General features: G+C 45.8%; 1 protein-coding gene and 1 non-coding gene across 2 annotated transcripts in view; one reads left to right on the top strand and one right to left on the bottom strand.

The window, feature by feature from the left end:
- Nucleotides 1-20,507, top strand: part of LOC133418390 (NACHT, LRR and PYD domains-containing protein 4-like) — a 398,000-nt gene that overhangs the window by 357,944 nt on the left and 19,549 nt on the right. The window lies entirely within an intron of this gene.
- Nucleotides 6,329-6,410, bottom strand: trnal-uag (transfer RNA leucine (anticodon UAG)). Its single transcript has one exon. It is a non-coding gene; the product is annotated as a tRNA-Leu (tRNA).

Genomic DNA, 20,507 nt, shown 5'->3' with positions numbered 1-20,507 from the left:
CACTTTTCAAACACTAAATAGCAACTCTTTTAAATCATAATCTTCTTCACAACTTCAAATACCAAAAACTTTTCCCAACACTAAAACAAAAACTCATCTCTTCACAACTTCAAATACCAAAAACTTTTCCCAACACTAAAACAAAAACTCATCTCTTCACAACTTCAAATACCAAAACTTTGTCCAACACTAAAACAAAAACTCTTTTAAATCATAATCTTTTTCATAACTTCAAATCCCAAAAACTTAAATCATAATTTTTATAACTTCAAATCCCAAAAACTTTGAACTTCAAATCCCAAAAACTTAAATCATAATTTTTTATAACTTCAAATCCCAAAAACTTTGTACTTCAAATCCCAAAAACTTAAATCATAATTTTTTTTATAACTTCAAATCCCAAAAACTTTTTCAAACACTTAAACAGCAACTTTCGTATAAACACATTAAATCAACCACTATTGTTTAAATCATAATCTGTTGTATACATTCTCAGTGGTACTTTTTTCCACAGACCCAAACCTCATAGAGCAGGTACAACTTATTTCCACAGACTCGGAACTGATTCTGGGCAGGTACTTCTTTCCCGTTCTGTTAGAATTATACACACAGCCGATAACTAAAATTAAAAATCCGTGCCACACCAAGAAAAGAAAAAAAACAAATAAACTCAAACTTTTTTATAACTTCAAATCCCAAAAACTTAAATCATAATTTTTTATAACTTCAAATCCCAAAAACTTAAATCATAATTTTTATAACTTCAAATCCCAAAAACTTTGTACTTCGAATCCCAAAAACTTAAATCATAATTTTTTTTTTTTATAACTTCAAATCTCAAAAACTTTGTCCGACACTAAAACAAAAACTCTTTTAAATCATAATCTTTTTTGTAACTTCAAATCCCAAAAACTTTGTCCAACACTAAAACAAAAACTCTTTTAAATCATAATCTTTTTCATAACTTCAAATCCCAAAAACCTTTTCCAACACTAAAACAAAAACTCATCTCTTCATAACTTCAAATACAAAAATCTTTTTACAACACTAAAACAAAAACTCATCTCTTCATAACTTCAAATACAAAAATCTTTTTCCAGAAATTCTACCCAGTTAAATACGCTTCTTTTTCATCCCATTGGCCACATTCATTCATCCACACATTCTGAATTTTGTGCCGAATACCAGCCGATACCGTCCATACATTAAAAAAAATTGTTAATTCTAGGTTTTTTAGAAAGTTTATACCAGCATTTTCTGACCATTGGAGCCGGCCGGAGGGAGGATATTAGGGGTGCAGCGGTTCAGGCAGCCCACGGTTCGGTTTCGGTTTGTGTTAACAGTCCTTGTTTCGACACTTACCCTCATAAAAGGATCAGTACCAACAGCACGGACCCGACAACTGCACACAAGTCAGCGGTAAGTGACGTTAATCTTTATGTTATTTATATTTGTCTACAAGTACGATCTTTGCATGGGCCAAGTATTTAGGTTAGCACTGGTGTGACTCCGTGTTACGGAGCTCTATTAGTATCGTAATACATTTTTCCTGTTTATGTTTTCAGATCTTTCAAGCAATGCACCTGAAACTGTTCAACGACATCTCCCGAAGACGCAGGGTCCTTCATTGAGCCAGCAATAGTGCATAAATGTTCTTTATCCTCCTGGGACCCTAGGGTCACATATGGGGACCTACTTCCCTGACTTCCCCAAAACCAAAGAAAGTTATTGAGCTTTACTCTGAGACTTCCAGTCCTCAGGGGAGGACTGGTATATCCATCTAGTAGTGAATAATCATCCCAAACTACTCATGCTGCACTCACAAAACAGCGGAGATATCAACCAAACGCGTCTATGGAAGCTTCCCAACTAGATGTCACCAATGTACTGATAATGGTAGAATTTGTATGGTTGACTCATGTTTAAAACCCTTCAGCCCACATGAGGCCCCTGTGCCCTCCCCTCCAACACGTCATTCCAGCAGCCAATCAGCACAGAGCCTTATCATAGTCACTCCCCTTGGAATCAACCAGCCAATCAGATCATAGTCACGCCCATTGAAATCCACCAGCCAATCAGCACAGAGCCTCATTACCATAGTCACGCCCCTTGAAATACACCAGCCAATCAGCACAGAGCCTCATTACCATAGTCACGCCCCTCGAAATCCACCAGCTACCCATTCCCTCAGAGAGACATGTCAGGGAGACATGTCCCACAGGCTGAATTTCTGACCCATGCAGAAACAAACAGCCCCAGATTGTTTCTAAGACATTCAAGGCCCGTTTAAAATATACATTAAATACCGTAATAAATCTCCCTTATCCTGAATCACAGTCCCGTGTCAGACCGACGCTGAGCCCGCAGCGCGGGGGTGCGCACCCCGCGTCCGCAAAGCCCAGCACCGGCCCTTATCACGGAACCACAACCAAGCTTTAATTTTTCATTGCTGATTTAAACTGTTTTATGCTGATCAATGCAATGTGTGCATGTGCTGAGCCTACTCTGAAACTTCTATGGAAACAGCATTCCCGTATCCCTACCGGGGAAGAGATAAGATAAGAGACTTATCCCCCCACTTTGAAAAAGCAATAAAACTTCTCTCACACACAGCAGCCTCTTTAATCTTAAAAACTCAGTCGTAGGTATACACTGATGGATGCCGCGGGGGCGCGAACCGCCCCGACGCTAAGCGGGTGAAAGTCCTCCCGCTTCCGCGAAACTTATCGTAAATAATTACAATTATTATTATTTATAATACCCACAATAGTACAAAGTATCCTGATATAGAGCGAAACTAGATAGAGCGAAACTACCGGAGTCAAATTCCTTGTTGGACAATGTTCGAATCACAGTCCCGCGTCGGACCGAGGCAGAGCCCGCAGCGCGGGGGTGCACCACCCCGCGCCCGCGGGCCCCCGGCCACGATCACGGAACCACAACCGAGTCTGATATGGGAGACTTAAAATAAAAAAATGGGTGAGATCCGCCTCAATTCTCTCGTGTCATACCGAAGATTTAAAGCCGTGAACTTTTCCTCTTTTTTTTTTTTTTTTTTTTTTTTTTCTTATTTCCTCAAACTCCCCCCGCCACAGGCACGAGCATGACCCTGATATGGAAGAGTTAAAAGGCGGCGTGTCTAATTTAATTGTTAAGGGAGTTTTCTCGAGACTAGGATTCTGCCTTTATTTATTTGCCACAGCAAAACTAAATTTATTTATTTATTTATTCATTTATTTTTTTATTTTTTTTTTTTCCCCGACCATAATCGGCCAGCGGAAACCCAGCCCCCGAGCCGCTCGGCAGGCTGTCCTCCCCCGAGCGGGAGGCTCCGATCGTCCCACCGCTCTCAAACAATAATTTCAAACAGGAAAAACTCTGTTCAACTATTTTTCACTCCCTGATCTAACCCCGAAGATTTAACGCGGTTCTTATCTTCAGACCCTCTGTTTTAAACTCCCTCCGCTCCGCTCCGTGTGAGAGGAAGCCGGGCAGAGCGCCGCTATGCTCCGCTAACGGCAGCGCAAACACTCGGATTTTAAAACATAAATTTAATGACAAAACCGAAAATCCGTAGCACACAAGGGCAAATTGAACCGCGGAGGGCGAACTAAACTGTTTTAATTTTACATCGAGAACCGCTGCAACCTCTTTTCTCCTTTTCCTCTCTTTTTTCCCTTTTTTCTTTTTTTTTAAAAAAAAAAAAAAAGAAAAAAGATTTATTTCCTACCTCCCGCCGGGATCCGTAAGTCCTGAAATCCGGTAACTTTCTCCTGAAGCTCGGCTCGCCAAATGTAGAGAAAATCCTTTTTGGGATCTCCACAATAATCCTAAGTTTTCCATTATTCCAAATCGTCTAAGTTTTTCCTTCATCCGTGGACTTGAAGAAAACACAGGAGTCAAAGTTTCGGCTGGCATTCGTCCAACAAATACTGTGGAGGTCCTTTATTCCAAAAAAAGTACAAGACGTCCACAGGAGAGCATCGCATGTTCCGCGGTCCAAGGAAAACTCTGACATTTTTATCTCCGGACCACGGCTTTTATAGGAAGATAAGAGACATATGACGATAAATGCATTATTTTCACCATCAATGATCCTACACATCTGTTCATACTACTTTGAAGTTCTTGTTTATGTTCCCTTTATCATTGCTAGATAACTGCCACATAGGAAACTGAAGCTTTGGTGCTCATTTACAATCATCTTCATTATTTCGCCTCTCACCTGCTTTGCTTGCAGTTTACTCAAGGTCATAGGTTTGCAAGTGCAGCGGACTTCCCCCTCCCTCACCCGTGTGTGTGTGTCCGGCCAGTGTTTTTTTTCCACTCTCTCTGTCTCTCTCTCCACTCTCAATATTAGTCTTAGTTAAATGTTTTACTTAGGTGTTAGATGATTATAAAATATTCACATAATTATATAAAAATATCCTCAACAATCTCAGACTGCTATCAGATGTTGGGCCACGCCCATATGCTCATGTGAACTCTGAACTTATAAATGTATATGGAACATTTGGTGAATGTGTATATTCAACTTTGAAACTGCTCAGCCGAAAATCGGCTATAATGTGCCTCCTAAAATGGCCACATCTCGTCCTGGAACAGCTGGATCTTTGGCTCCGGGCCAAGATCCCATCTCCTTTTCTCCCCCCGGCTGGGGGGAGGCGGAAGGCCCGCATCGGATCGGGCCCGCCCGTTGGACCCGCGGTCCGCAGAGCCGCAATCCCCGGCGGCTCCGGCTCCGGCTCCCACTAAACTCTGTCCTGTTTAAGTTTTACAGATCCGAGCTCACAACACCCACGCGCTCCCGGCCATCAGATTAGGACACCGCTTCGACTGAACGCTCCGACTGAAGCCCCCCTCCCCGTCCAAGCCCCTGTTTGCTGATCGCGCAGGAATCGGGACGGTTTCCTGGATGGAGGGCCGGCATCTCGCCCGGTTGTGAGCTGCTTTCCAGAGCCCGGACGGCCGCGCGTCGGCGACCGGCGAGCAGGGACGCCCGGCAACGAATGACCGGCCCCCCCGCCGCGCCTAGGAATGGGTGAGAGCCTCCGTTGGTCCGGAAGCACGGCCCGGCACGAGGCGAACCCGCCACTTTCTATTCCGTTTCAGGGGAAGGGACGGGACGCGAGAGATTGACTGGGAAATCCCCCAGCAGGACCGCGACCCGCAGTCGACAAAGCCCGAAGGCACCCGATTCGAGGAGACGTGAGGTCGTGAGCCCCGGTGATCAGTAACTTGGAGCGTTTCAGAGCTAAATCTGTGTTCCTAACTGAGATTACTGCATACACCATCACCATTGTTATCATTATCGTGTTTGACTATTTGGTAGTCGCTGTTTTCTGCCATAGGCAAGTTCTAAATGCTGCGTTTGCCATCTGGTCTGATCGCACGTGGCCCAAAGGGGGCTCCACCATATTTAAATACCACAGAAGCCCCGCCATCTTTAAATGTTTTAAACTGTAGATGGTCTTTGATATCATGTTTGTTATCGCTTGATTTCTTTTTCATTCCATGCATTTAAGTTTCATTTCATTTCTATTGATGTTTTCTGGTTAATTAATGGTTTTATAATAATGTAGTGCGCCATCAGGATTTATTTGGGTATTTATTTACATCTGCTTTGATACCCGTATGTAAATAAATTCTGATTGATTTTTAATGAGTGGTTGTTGTTGTTTCATGCAATTTTGGTCACATCTGATTGTTTGACAAGAGCCAGCGTTCGAATCTCACCCTTCAATTATATTATACTTAAATACTCATCTGAGACGGATTTTCTGTTGTTAAAAGTTATTATTTTTCCCTGGATTAAGGCCCCGGGGTGGTGCCCCATATGAGAATTATTATCATTTTGATAATTCAATTTGTTAAATAGTCAACTTTATAAATTATTAATAATTATTAATAAAATTATTAATAGCCTTCGATAACTGATCAGCTAAAGCTATGCTGTTGCACAACACAGAACATAGACATTTGATCCACTTTAAATGGACCAGAGATTGTTTCTTATCATAGTCTGCTTCGTTTGCACGTGTCAAACTCATCTCAAAAGACCGAAAAATGTGAAACGTCCCTGCCGTGTGCATTGGCGCACGCCTGTAATCCAAGATATTGGAAGGTTGAGGCTGGTGGATTGTTTGAGCTCAGAGCTGCAGTGGACCATTGCCGATCGCACAAATTAAGGAATGACTGCGTATACATAGTCTCAGAAAGATTCCTGTAACATTCAATATTTGTTGTTTTTACCAAAACAATGATCATCACAAAGAAAGTGTAGTATTTGATGTAACACATAGTCATCAACATATCTTTGAAGCCTTGATGGCAGTGGTGGGATTTGAACCCACGCCTCTTCTTAGACTGGAGCCTAAATCCAGCGCCTTAGACCTCTCGGCCACACTACCACTCATGGATGGAAAAAAGCTGGGGTTTTTTTTCCAGTTAATTTCCCTGTATTTCTTCCCATTTTCATGTCAATTCACAACAAAGGTGGTCTCAAGTCTCCATCCACTCATAGGTTTGTGCATTAAATCAAAATGTTTCCCATCTTGAATCTCAGATTGCTATCAGAACATAGACATTTGATCCACTTTAAATGGACCAGAGATTGTTTCTTATCATAGTCTGCTTAGTTTGGACGTGTCAAACTCATCTCAAAAGACCGACTGAGACACCACACTGGGTACCACTCCTGTCAGCTAAGAACAGGAAACTGAGGCTACATTTCACTCAGGCTCACCAAATTTGGACAACAGAATTTTGGAAAAAGGTTGCCTGGTATGATGAGTCTCAATATCGGCTGCGACATTCAGATGGTATGGTCAGAATTTGGCATCAACAACAAGAAAGCATGGATCCATCCTGCCTTGTATCAACGATTAATGCTGGTGGTGGTGGTGTAATGGTTTGGGGGATATTTTCCTGGCACTCTTTGAGCCCATCACTACCAATTTAGCATTGTGCCAATGCCACATCCTACCCGTTCATTGTTGCTGACCATGTCCATCCCTTTATGACCGCAGTGTACCCATTTTCTGATGCCTACTTCCAGCAGGATAACGCGACGTGTCAAAAAGCCTGAATCATCTCACACCGGTTTGTTGAACATGACAATGAGTTCACTGTCCTCAAATGGCCTCCGCAGTCACCAGATCTCAAACCTATAGAACACCTTTGGGATGTGGTGGAAGGGGAGATTCACATCATGGATGTGCGGCCGACAAATCTGCAGCAACTGCGTGATGCCATCATGTCAATATGGACCAAACTCTCTGAGAAATGTTTCAGAATCAGAATCAGAAAGGGGTTTATTGCCAAGTTTTCACACGAGGAATTTGTTATGGGGATTGGTGCAACACAATACAAATATATAAACAAATATATAAGAGATAAAATAAAATGAAATGTATAAACAATAAAAAGTATAGACAGTAAAATAAAATGTAGACCGGAAATGTACAAAATGAGGTTTTAAAGTGCCGGGTGAGTCTGTACAAAAGTGACTTAGGAACTTAGGATAGGTAAAAAGTATAGACAGAAATGTACAATGAGGTTTGTAAAGTGCCGGATATGAGACTGTGCAAAAGTTACAGGATTGGAGTTTTTACGTTAATGTAACGTAGAGTGGGATGGGGGGGCAGTCCTTGGTAGTCGGGGGGGAAAAAACTGTTCTTGTGGCGTGAGGTTTTGGTCCTGATGGACCGCAGCCTCCTGCCAGAGGGAAGAGTCTGGAACAGTTTGTGTCCGGGGTGGGAGGGATCTGCTGCAATCTTTCCTGCACGCTTCAGGTCCTGGAGGCTTGCAGGTCCTGGAGAGATGGAAGATTGCAGCCAATCACCTTCTCTGCCGAGCGGATGATACGCTGCAGCCTGCTCCTGTCCTTCACAGTGGCAGCAGCGTACCAGATGGTGATGGAGGAGCTGAGGATGGACTCAATGATGGCCGTGTAAAACTGCACCATCATTGTCTTTGGCAGGTTGAATTTCTTCAACTGCCGCAGGAAGTACATCCTCTGCTGTGCTTTTTTGGTGAGGGAGGTGATGTTCAGCTCCCACTTGAGGTCCTGGGATATGTTGTGCAACTCAAGGTAGCTTGGCTGTCCAGTTATCAAGGCTAATGATAATTCTATTAAAGAATTATTAATAATTAATAAAGTTGACTATTTATCAAATTGTATTATTAAAAATGATAATTCTCGTAGGGGCACCACCGCCGGGGCCTTACTTCCGGTGGGATTCGATAACTAACAGCAGAAAATCAGTCTCATTATGATTTGAATTATCCTGCAGAACAGCAAATCTTACAGAATAACAGTGAAGGCGTGATATCCGAACACTAGGCTCTGCTTAAACAAATCAATTTGTGACTAAATCTTGCATGAAATAACACAACCACTCATAAAGAAATCAATCAGAATTTATTTACATACGGGTGTCAAAAGATGATAAACGCAACACCCAAATAAACCTGATGGCAGAAATGGCTTGTATCATAAAACAATTAATTAACTAGAAAAACAACAATCAATAAAATGAAACATAAACGTTAAATGCATGGAATGAAAAAAAAGAAGAAATCAAGCAATAATAACGAAGATACAGAACATCTACAGTTCAACGGGGCTCCTGTGGTCTTTTAAAGATGGACGCGCCCTCTTGGCCACGTGCAATTAGAACGGATGGTGATCCCGGTGTTAAACCGTGATCAACTGCAGAAAACAGCGCTTTAAAACATGAATGACTAGCAGCAAGTAGTGACTACAAATTAATGAAAACAGTCCTTATAAAGATGGTGGTGTAATCTCAGCTCTGAACACAGATTTAGCTCTGTAACACTCCCAGTTAAACTCATACACCCAGGTCTCAAAATCTCACGCCTCCTCGGGTCTCCGGGTGCCGGTCAGGGGTTCCTGCCGGGTCTTTGGTCGGAGTCCGATCCCAGAGAGTCCTCCCGCCTCTCCCGCTCCTCCTCCTGACTCTGGAATCACGAGAGGACGGGGGTACAGCTGAAGCAGCCGGCGCTCCAGCCCCGGTCCGGAGGCTATCACGTCGTCTCTGGGGCGCGCGGGGCCAGTCTACTTCTTCTGAGTGCTGGTGCCCGTCGGCCTGAGCGCGTGGCCCCGGGACGGGCGGCGAGATGCGTCTCGGTTCTGCGCGGGGCAGGCTGTCCACAGGTCCTTTCAGGTGAAGTTTAAGAGCAGAGAGAGAGAAGTTAGGAAAGAGGAACGGGTCTCACCCTGGGCCGGGGCCGAGCTTCGGAGCGGCTTCCCCCCCCTTTCCAGCTCCCAGGGACCGGGGACACGTGAAGCAGGACTCTGGATGAAAAGTTGAGACCGAGAGCTGATGGGGGCGGCTCCGTGCACCGCGGCTTCAACGGGCTGCAGGTCCAACGGAGCGGCCCGATGGGGCCTTACACCTCCCCCCAGCCGGGGGGAGAAAGGGAGATGGGATCTTGGCCCAGAGCCAAACGATCCAGCTCGGATGAGAGGGTGATCGGAAGAGAAGAGAGAGAGAAGCAGCGGCAGGGGTTTTGATCCTACGCGCGCTGCAGTGACGTCATCGGTGCCTCATTGCGATTGGATGCGCGCGCTTGTAGGCGCCACCCCCCCCCCGCAAGGCATGCTGGGGGTTGTAGTTCAGGCAACGGTTGCCATTTTAGGAGGCACATTTAAACCGGTTTTAGGCTTGGGGGGTTGACCATGGTTTCAAAGTTTTCTTCTGTTCAAAGGGGCAGCACCCGAGGGGGCAGCAAACCGAGGCCTGGTTTACTGGGTTTTGCTGTCCTGCTTTTGATCTGCCATGCAGCGGGGGTCGTAAATCCCCAGGGAGTCTGTTTCCCTGGCAGAAACTTTCCTTGCTGGCTTTGATCTGTTTTGACCCCCCCTCTTGGGGTCGTAAACTTGCTATCTCGGGCCGGGCCGAGATGACCAGACGTTGGCAGCAGGGTTCATAAAACTGACTATAGCTTTCGGCCTTTACTGTTCTGAAAATGTTCACCCAATCATGAATACATAATCATTTATAAATTCAGAGTTCAGATGGGCATATGGGCGGGCACAACATCCCCCCTTCGAATCGACGACCGGAATGCAGGGTCTGGTTGTCGAATCTAACAACGGTGCAACAGTCCATGTGGTCATAAACTCTGGTTGGGGGCGTGAGGCTAGCCTGGTTAGTCCAGTAGGCGAGTTATGCACAAAAATATGAAAAGAAAAACATATTCAAAGCAATAACACAATTCATTTACATAACACAGTGACGTCACTCTTACAGTGCGGTAAACGAAAGATAAAAGGAGAGGTTAGTTAGGTTTCAGTATGTACACTGTACCTAAAATCCAAAGCTAACAATTTAACCACTCTTTGATTAATTGCTAGGCGACCAAAAACACACAAATTAACTTATGTCGGCTATGGAAGCCTGGAAATTGTGTGTAGGCGTGAATTTTATTTTAACGCCCCAAAGTATCCTACCCCCCTTTGAGGTGTGGAGCGGGCTTCCACTTCTGGGTCAGAAAAATTGTGAGGGGGCCGCTGCATACAAGGTAATGCAGCTGTTCAGTGTTCTTTTGCTAAAAAGGGTCAAACATGGGACCCCCCTCGCTCTGAGGTACGGCGTCTGCGCCTTGGTTGTTAATCGTGATCTGTTCTCCTCTGGTTTACTTTAAGAAGACGCTGAGCTGCTTCTTCAGCGTCAGTAACAGTGAAAACTGGGAAGGGCCGCAGCTCCTTTCGGGTAATTAATTTTTGGCTTACTCACGGTGGTGTCTGACCAGGGGGCTCAGGGGATGAGATGACCGGGCTCACCACTTTTGGGTCCAGCCTAAGAACAGACTTGCCTGTCGGTCGATCTCTATCAGCCTGCATGTCCACCTCTGCTGGTTCTCCGTCCACTGCGATGAGCTCTCTGCCATTAATAACCACACCTCAGCTCACGGTCCAGGCCCCAGCGCTTCGCTTGGGATTCTGGCAAGAGATTACACTTATTAACGAAGTCAGCTCACGTTATCACCCAGATTAGAAGAAATTAAACCGATAACAAACCCTGAGAGACTGGGGTATTGGTTATAACCTTAGAAGCAAGAACCAACTGAAAGGAATTAATAAAGTGAATAAAAAGGGAGGAATCTTTAAATAACTTTAAATTAAAGATTCAACTTAAAACACAGTAGAGATTAATCTGAGAAGATTAATAACTCACATGGGGTAATCAGCAACAGTTCAATTAATAGAATTAAAGAAATTAAGTCAACCATTACCTTCAGTTAAGTATGGTTGCAAAAGGGGATTAATCAGAGATTAATAAAATAGTGATCCATCAATAAAAGTTCAGATTAATAAAAATCAGGAATTTACAGCGAGCCAACCATTAGTTTCCATGGAACCTGGTTGCAAGAGGAAATTACTCAAACAGATTCACAAACATTGAGTGATAGAAAAAGTTCAGGTTAATAAAATTAACAGAACTTAAAGCAAACCCAACCATTACCTTCAGTGAAGCAAGGTTGCAGAGGAAATCAATCACAAGATTAATAATCGTGTGATGAAAAATAAAAGTTCAAATTAATAAAATTAAAGAACTTAACAAAGCAATCACCCTTTAGTGAGGCGAGGTTGCCATTAGAACAGGGATGTTTTAAAATAACCGTAGGAATCAGATAATGAGGGGGGAAGGAAAATAAAAATATTTTCTTTCCCGATCAAAATTAATGTTCTGTTATTTCATACAAACTGGTCACAAATATCGTTTCGAGAGAGCCTCACACGGGGCACCATTTATGTTGTGCAACTCAAGGTAGCTTGGCTGTCCAGTTATCAAGGCTAATGATAATTCTATTAAAGAATTATTAATAATTAATAAAGTTGACTATTTATCAAATTGTATTATCAAAAATGATAATTCTCGTAGGGGCACCACCGCCGGGGCCTTACTTCCGGTGGGATTCGATAACTAACAGCAGAAAATCAGTCTCATTATGATTTGAATTATCCTGCAGAACAGCAAATCTTACAGAATAACAGTGAAGGCGTGATATCCGAACACTAGGCTCTGCTTAAACAAATCAATTTGTGACCAAATCTTGCATGAAATAACACAACCACTCATAAAGAAATCAATCAGAATTTATTTACATACGGGTGTCAAAAGATGATAAACGCAACACCCAAATAAACCTGATGGCAGAAATGGCTTGTATCATAAAACAATTAATTAACTAGAAAAACAACAATCAATAAAATGAAACATAAACGTTAAATGCATGGAATGAAAAAAAAGAAGAAATCAAGCAATAATAACGAAGATACAGAACATCTACAGTTCAACGGGGCTCCTGTGGTCTTTTAAAGATGGACGCGCCCTCTTGGCCAAGTGCAATTAGAACGGATGGTGATCCCGGTGTTAAACCGTGATCAACTGCAGAAAACAGCGCTTTAAAACATGAATGACTAGCAGCAAGTAGTGACTACAAATTAATGAAAACAGTCCTTATAAAGATGGTGGTGTAATCTCAGCTCTGAACACAGATTTAGCTCTGTAACACTCCCAGTTAAACTCATACACCCAGGTCTCAAAATCTCACGCCTCCTCGGGTCTCCGGGTGCCGGTCAGGGGTTCCTGCCGGGTCTTTGGTCGGAGTCCGATCCCAGAGAGTCCTCCCGCCTCTCCCGCTCCTCCTCCTGACTCTGGAATCACGAGAGGACGGGGGTACAGCTGAAGCAGCCGGCGCTCCAGCCCCGGTCCGGAGGCTATCACGTCGTCTCTGGGGCGCGCGGGGCCAGTCTACTTCTTCTGAGTGCTGGTGCCCGTCGGCCTGAGCGCGTCTCGGTTCTGCGCGGGGCAGGCTGTCCACAGGTCCTTTCAGGTGAAGTTTAAGAGCAGAGAGAGAGAAGTTAGGAAAGAGGAACGGGTCTCACCCTGGGCCGGGGCCGAGCTTCGGAGCGGCTTCCCCCCCCTTTCCAGCTCCCAGGGACCGGGGACACGTGAAGCAGGACTCTGGATGAAAAGTTGAGACCGAGAGCTGATGGGGGCGGCTCCGTGCACCGCGGCTTCAACGGGCTGCAGGTCCAACGGAGCGGCCCGATGGGGCCTTACACCTCCCCCCAGCCGGGGGGAGAAAGGGAGATGGGATCTTGGCCCAGAGCCAAACGATCCAGCTCGGATGAGAGGGTGATCGGAAGAGAAGAGAGAGAGAAGCAGCGGCAGGGGTTTTGATCCTACGCGCGCTGCAGTGACGTCATCGGTGCCTCATTGCGATTGGATGCGCGCGCTTGTAGGCGCCACCCCCCCCCCGCAAGGCATGCTGGGGGTTGTAGTTCAGGCAACGGTTGCCATTTTAGGAGGCACATTTAAACCGGTTTTAGGCTTGGGGGGTTGACCATGGTTTCAAAGTTTTCTTCTGTTCAAAGGGGCAGCACCCGAGGGGGCAGCAAACCGAGGCCTGGTTTACTGGGTTTTGCTGTCCTGCTTTTGATCTGCCATGCAGCGGGGGTCGTAAATCCCCAGGGAGTCTGTTTCCCTGGCAGAAACTTTCCTTGCTGGCTTTGATCTGTTTTGACCCCCCCTCTTGGGGTCGTAAACTTGCTATCTCGGGCCGGGCCGAGATGACCAGACGTTGGCAGCAGGGTTCATAAAACTGACTATAGCTTTCGGCCTTTACTGTTCTGAAAATGTTCACCCAATCATGAATACATAATCATTTATAAATTCAGAGTTCAGATGGGCATATGGGCGGGCACAACAGATATGATGGTCCCCAGGAAGCGGTGGGACTCCACAGAGTCTTCTGGGGAGTCACACAGGATGAGGGGGGCAGGTGGGGCTGCGTTCCTCCGGTAGTCCACTATCATCTCCACTGTCTTTAGAGCGTTGAGCTCTAGATTGTTCTGGCCGCACCAGGTCACCAGCTGGTCCACCTCCCACCTGTAGGCGGACTCATCACCATCAGAGATGAGTCCAATGAGGGTGGTGTCGTCCACAAACTTCAGGAGCTTGACGGACTGATGACTGGAGGTGCAGCTGTTGGTGTACAGGGAGAAGAGTAGAGGAGAGAGAACGCAGCCTTGAGGGGATCCTGTGCTGATGGTCCGAGGGTCAGAGACATGTTTCCCCAGCTTCACCCACTGCTTCCTGTCAGACAGGAAGTCAGTGATCCACCTGCAGGTGGAGTCAGGCACGTTCAGCTGGGAGAGCTTGTCATAGAGCAGAGATGGGATGATCGTATTAAAGGCAGAGCTGAAGTCCACGAACAGGATCCTGGCGTAGGTTCCTGTGGAGTCCAGGTGCTGGAGGATTAAGTGCAGGGCCATATTTACAGCATCGTCTACAGACCTGTTGGCTCTGTAGGCGAACTGCAGGGGATCCAGTAGTGGGTCGGTGATCTTTTTGAGGTGTGGCAGCACAAGGCGCTCAAAGGACTTCATGACCACAGAGGTCAGGGCGACGGGTCTGTAGTCGTTAAGTCCTGTGGTCCTTGGTTTTTTGGGGACAGGTATGATGGTGGAGGTTTTGAAGCAGGCTGGCACATGGCATGTCTCCAGGGAGGTGTTAAAGATGTTCGTGAACACCGGAGACAGCTGATCGGCACAGTGCTTCAGGGTGGATGGGGAAACAGAGTCCGGTCCTGCTGCTTTGCGGGGGTTCAGTTTTTTGAATATTTTATTGACGTCCCTCTCCAGGATAGAGAGGGGCGTCGCAGTGGTGTGGGGGGTGGAGGATGGGGCCTCTGGGGTGTGAAGTGGTGGAGACGCTCCAGCCCCTGCTGGGGAGAGAGGGGGGCTGTTAGAGGAATGGAACTGGGGAATGTGAATGTAGTCCGGGGGGATGGTATCAGGACTGTCCCTTTGTCCTTCAAAGCGACAATAGAACTCATTCAGGTTGTTGGCTAGTTGTCGGTCGTTGATGGAGGGGGGGGCTCTGGGTTTGTAGTTAGTAATCTGTCTCAGTCCCTTCCAGACTGAGCTGGCATCGTTTTCTGAAAACTGTTGGCGTAGTTTCTCAGAGTACAGTCGTTTAGCTGCTCTCACCTCCTTGCTAAACGTGTACTTTGCCTTTTTGAGCCTGTCCTTGTCGCCACTCCTGAACGCTTCCTCCTTCTGCAGCCGCAACCTTTTGAGCTTAGAAGAGAACCAGGGTTTGTCATTGTTGTAACTAACCCTGGTTCGTGTTGGAATACAACTGTCCTCACAGAAGCTGATGTAAGATGTAACAGCCTCTGTGAGCTCGTCCAGGCTGCTGGTAGAAGTCCTGAACACATCCCAGTCAGTACAGTCCAGACATGCCTGAAGATCCTCCGTAGCTTTCCTGGTCCACTGCTTTGAAGTCCTCACAGCAGGTTTGCAGAGCTTTAATTTCTGCTTATATGCTGGAATCAGGTGGACCATTAGGTGGTCTGAGTGTCCCAGTGCAGCTCGGGGGACGGCATGATAGGCTCTGCTCACTGTAGAGTAACAGTGATCCAAGATTTTTCCCTCTCGGGCATTTAATTAGCTGTCTGTATTTAGGGAGTTCGTGGCTGAGGTTACCTTTGTTAAAGTCAGCGAGGACAGTAACTAAGGAGTCCGGGTTAGACCGCTCCACGTTCAGTATCTGGTCGGCGAGCACGCGCTGAGCGTCCTGCACGTGGGCCTGCGGTGTGATGTAAACGCCGACCAGGATGAATGAGGAGGAATATGATGAGCTGATGTTCATCAGCTCTTCTCTGGTGAAAGAGCACCGGGAGTCGTAGCAGAAAGCTGCGTTATTAAATAAAAAGAGACAAAGTAACACGCACCAAATCACCGCGGCCGCCATCCTCTCTGGCGCCGGAAGTATCCAGTACCTTGTGTTGTGCGTCTCGGGTAGCTTGGCTGTCCAGTTATCGAAGGCTAATGATGATTCTATTAAAGAATTATTAATAATTAATAAAGTGGACTATTTATCAAATTGAATGACCAATATGATAATAATTCTCGTCGGGGCACCACTCCGGTGGCCTTAAATCCGGAGAGATTTGATAACTAAACAGCAGAAAATCAGTCTCATTATGATTTGAATTATCCTGCAGAACAGCAAATCTTACAGAATAACAGTGAAGGCGTGATATCCGAACACTAGGCTCTGCTTAAACAAATCAATTTGTGACCAAATCTTGCATGAAATAACACAACCACTCATTAAGAATCAATCAGAATTTATTTACATACGGGTATCAAAAGGGATGTAAATAAATACCCGAATAAATCTGATGGCACACGACATTATTATAAAACCATTAACTAACAAGAAAAACAACAATCAATAAAATGAAACATAAACGTTAAATGCATGGAATGAAAACAAAAAAAGAAATCAAGCAATAATAACGAAGATACAGAACATCTACAGTTCAAACAGGGCTCCTGTGGTCTTTTAAAGATGGGCGCGCCCTCTGGGCCACGTGCAATCGGACCGGATGGCGAACGCAGCATTTAAAACGTGCCTACGGCAGAAAACAACGACTACCAAATAATCAACCATGATAATGATAACAATGATGATGTAATCTCAGCTCTGAACACAGATTTAGCTCTGTAACACTCTTAAGTTACTGATAACCCAGGTCTCACAATCTCACACACAGTTCTGAACACTCTTAAATCCTACTGATCACTGCTACGCGGGCTCACGTCTCCTCTGGGATCCGGAATCAGGTGTTTGTCGACTGGGTTCGCGGTCCTGCTGGGGTTTCGCAGTCAGGCTATCGCGTCCTGTCCCTTCCCCTGAAACGGATTAGACAGCGGCGGGGCCGCCTCGTGCCGGGCCGTGGTTCCGGACCAAAACGGAGGCTCACACGCATTCCTAGGCGCGGCGGGGGGACCGGTCTCTCCTGCCGTGCTTCCCTCTCTGCGCCGGTCGCCGACGCGCGGCCGTCCGGGCCCCGGGAGAGCTCACGCCGGGCGAGACGCCGGCCGTCCGTCCCCGATCCCTGCGCCGGTTCGCAGACAGGGGCTCGGAGCGGGGAGGGGGGGTTCAGTCTGAGCACTCAATCGCAGCTGTGTCCCGATCTGGTTGCCGGGAGCGCGTGGGCGTCGGAAGCTCGGATCTGCAGAAACTTAAAGAGGAACAGAGTTTAGTGAGAAATCGGAGCCTCCCGGGGAACCGCGGCTTCAACGGCCGGATCCCGCAGGGCCCGGTCCGGTGCGGTTCTCCTGCCTCCCCCCAGCTCGGGGGGAGAGAGAGGTGGGATCTTTTGGTGGAGCCAAAGATCCAGCGCCGATGAGATGAAGTTGAGAAGAGAGAGAAAAAGAGCAGCGGCAGGGGTTTTGATCCTACGCGCGCTGCGGTGACGTCATCGGTGCCTCATTGCGATTGGATGCGCGCCGCTTGTAGGCGCCACCCCCCCCACGCAAGGCATGCTGGGGGTTGTAGTTCAGGCAACAGCGGCCTGTTCAAAGAGGCACATTGAAGCGGAAAAGGGGGGTTCAAAGAAGCAGTACCATTTTGACGTCTGGTTTTCGGGCTCCGCTGCATCCGGCTCCCCCCCAGGGGGTGTCGTAAATCCCCAGGGAGTCTGTTTCCCTGGCAGAAACTTTCCTTGCTTGCTTTGATCTGTTTTGACCCCCCCCCTCTTGGAGTCATAAACTAGCTATCTCGGGCCGGGCCGAGATGACCAGCAGTTGGCAGCAGGGTGTCATAAACTGACTATAGCTTTCAGCCTTTACTGTTCTGAAAATGTTCACCCAATCATGAATACATAATCATTTATAAATTCAGAGTTCAGATGGGCATATGGGCGGGCACAACATCCCCCCTTCGAATCGACGACCGGAATGCAGGGTCTGGTTGTCGAATCTAACAACGGTGCAACAGTCCATGTGGTCATAAACTCTGGTTGGGGCGTGAGGCTAGCCTGGTTAGTCCACTAGGCGAGTTATGCACAAAAATATGAAAAGAAAAACATATTCAAAGCAATAACACAATTCATTTACATAACACAGTGACGTCACTCTTACAGTGCGGTAAACAAAAGATAAAAGGAGAGGTTAGTTAGGTTTCAGTATGTACACTGTACCTAAAACAAAAGCTAACAATTTAACCCTTCTGTGATTAATTGCTAGGCGACCAAAAACACACATTAACTTATGTTTGGCCGTGGAAGCCTGGAAGTTGTGTGTAGGCGTGAATTTTTCTTTAACGCCCCAAGGTATCCTACCCTCCTTTCCAGGTGTGGAGCGGACTTCCACTTCTGGGTCAGAAAAATTGTGAGGGGGCCGCTGCATACAAGGTAATGCAGCTGTTCAGTGTTCTTTTGCTAAAAAGGTCAAACGTGGGACCCCCCTCGCTCTGAGGTACGGCGTCTGCGCCTTGGCTGTTAATCTCTGGTTTACTTTAAGAAAACGCTGAGCTGCTTCTTCAGCGTCAGTAACAGTGAAAACTGGGAAGAGCCGCAGCTCCTTTCGGGTAATTAATTTTTGGCTTACTCACGGTGGCGTCTGACCAGGGGGCTCAGGGGGATGAGATGACTGGGCTTGCCACTTTTTTGGGTCCAGCCTAAGAACAGACTTGCCTGTCGGTCCATCTCCATCAGCCTGCATGTCCACCTCTGCTGGTTCTCCGTCCACTGCGATGAGCTTTCTGCCATTAATAACCACACCTCAGCTCACGGTCCAGGCCCCAGCGCTTCGCTTGGGATTCTGGCAAGAGATTACACTTATTAACGAAGTCAGCTCACGTTATCACCCAGATTAGAAGAAATTAAACCGATAACAAACCCTGAGAGACTGGGATATTGGTTATAACCTTAGAAGCAAGAACCAACTGAAAGGAATTAATAAAGTGAGTTAAAAGGGAGGAATCTTTAAATAACTTTAAATTAAAGATTCAACTTAAAACACAGTAGAGATTAATCTGAGAAGATTAATAACTCACATGGGGTAATCAGCAACAGTTCAATTAATAGAATTAAAGAAATTAAGTCAACCATTACCTTCAGTTAAGTATGGTTGCAAAAGGGAATTAATCAGAGATTAATAAAATAGTGATCCCTCAATAAAAGTTCAGATTAATAAAAATCAGGAACTTACAGCGAGCCAACCATTAGTTTCCATGGAACCTGGTTGCAAGAGGAAATTACTCAAACAGATTCACAAAAATTGAGTGATAGAAAAAGTTCAGGTTAATAAAATTAACAAAACTTAAAGCAAACCCAACCATTACCCTCAGTGAAGCAAGATTGCAGAGGAAATCAATCACAAGATTAATAATCGTGTGATGAAAAATAAAAGTTCAAATTAATGAAATTAAAGAACTTAACAAAGCAATCACCCTTTAGTGAGGCGAGGTTGCCATTAGAACAGGGATGTTTTAAAATAACCGTAGGAATCAGATAATGAGGGGGGAAGAAAAATAAAAATATTTTCTTTCCCGATCAAAATTAATGTTATTTCATACAAACTTGGTCACAAATATCGTTTGGAGAGCCCCACGCTGGGGCACCATTTATGTTGTGCGTCTCGGATAGCTTGGCTGTCCAGTTATCGAAGGCTAATGATGATTCTATTAAAGAATTATTAATAATTAATAAAGTGGACTATTTATCAAATTGAATGACCAATATGATAATAATTCTCGTCGGGGCACCACTCCGGTGGCCTTAAATCCGGAGAGATTTGATAACTAAACAGCAGAAAATCAGTCTCATTATGATTTGAATTATCCTGCAGAACAGCAAATCTTACAGAATAACAGTGAAGGCGTGATATCCGAACACTAGGCTCTGCTTAAACAAATCAATTTGTGACCAAATCTTGCATGAAATAACACAACCACTCATTAAGAATCAATCAGAATTTATTTACATACGGGTATCAAAAGGGATGTAAATAAATACCCGAATAAATCTGATGGCACACGACATTATTATAAAACCATTAACTAACAAGAAAAACAACAATCAATAAAATGAAACATAAACGTTAAATGCATGGAATGCATGAAATCAAGCAATAATAACGAAGATACAGAACATCTACAGTTCAAACGGGGCTCCTGTGGTCTTTTAAAGATGGGCGCGCCCTCTGGGCCACGTGCAATCGGACCGGATGGCGAACGCAGCATTTAAAACGTGCCTACGGCAGAAAACAACGACTACCAAATAATCAACCATGATAATGATAACAATGATGATGTAATCTCAGCTCTGAACACAGATTTAGCTCTGTAACACTCTTAAGTTACTGATAACCCAGGTCTCACAATCTCACACACAGTTCTGAACACTCTTAAATCCTACTGATCACTGCTACGCGGGCTCACGTCTCCTCTGGGATCCGGAATCGGGTGCCTGCGGGTTTGTCGACTGGGTTCGCGGTCCTGCTGGGGTTTCGCAGTCAGGCTATCGCGTCCCGTCCCTTCCCCTGAAACGGATTAGACAGCGGCGGGGCCACCTCGTGCCGGGCCGTGGTTCCGGACCAAAACGGAGGCTCACACGCATTCCTAGGCGCGGCGGGGGGACCGGTCTCTCCTGCCGTGCTTCCCTCTCTGCGC

The sequence above is a fragment of the Cololabis saira genome, chromosome 2, assembly GCF_033807715.1.
Source record: "Cololabis saira isolate AMF1-May2022 chromosome 2, fColSai1.1, whole genome shotgun sequence".
In the NCBI taxonomy this organism is placed as follows: Eukaryota; Metazoa; Chordata; class Actinopteri; order Beloniformes; family Belonidae; genus Cololabis; species Cololabis saira.
The sequence above is the reverse complement of the archived record's forward strand: the minus strand, read 5'-3'. Positions and strand labels throughout refer to the sequence as shown.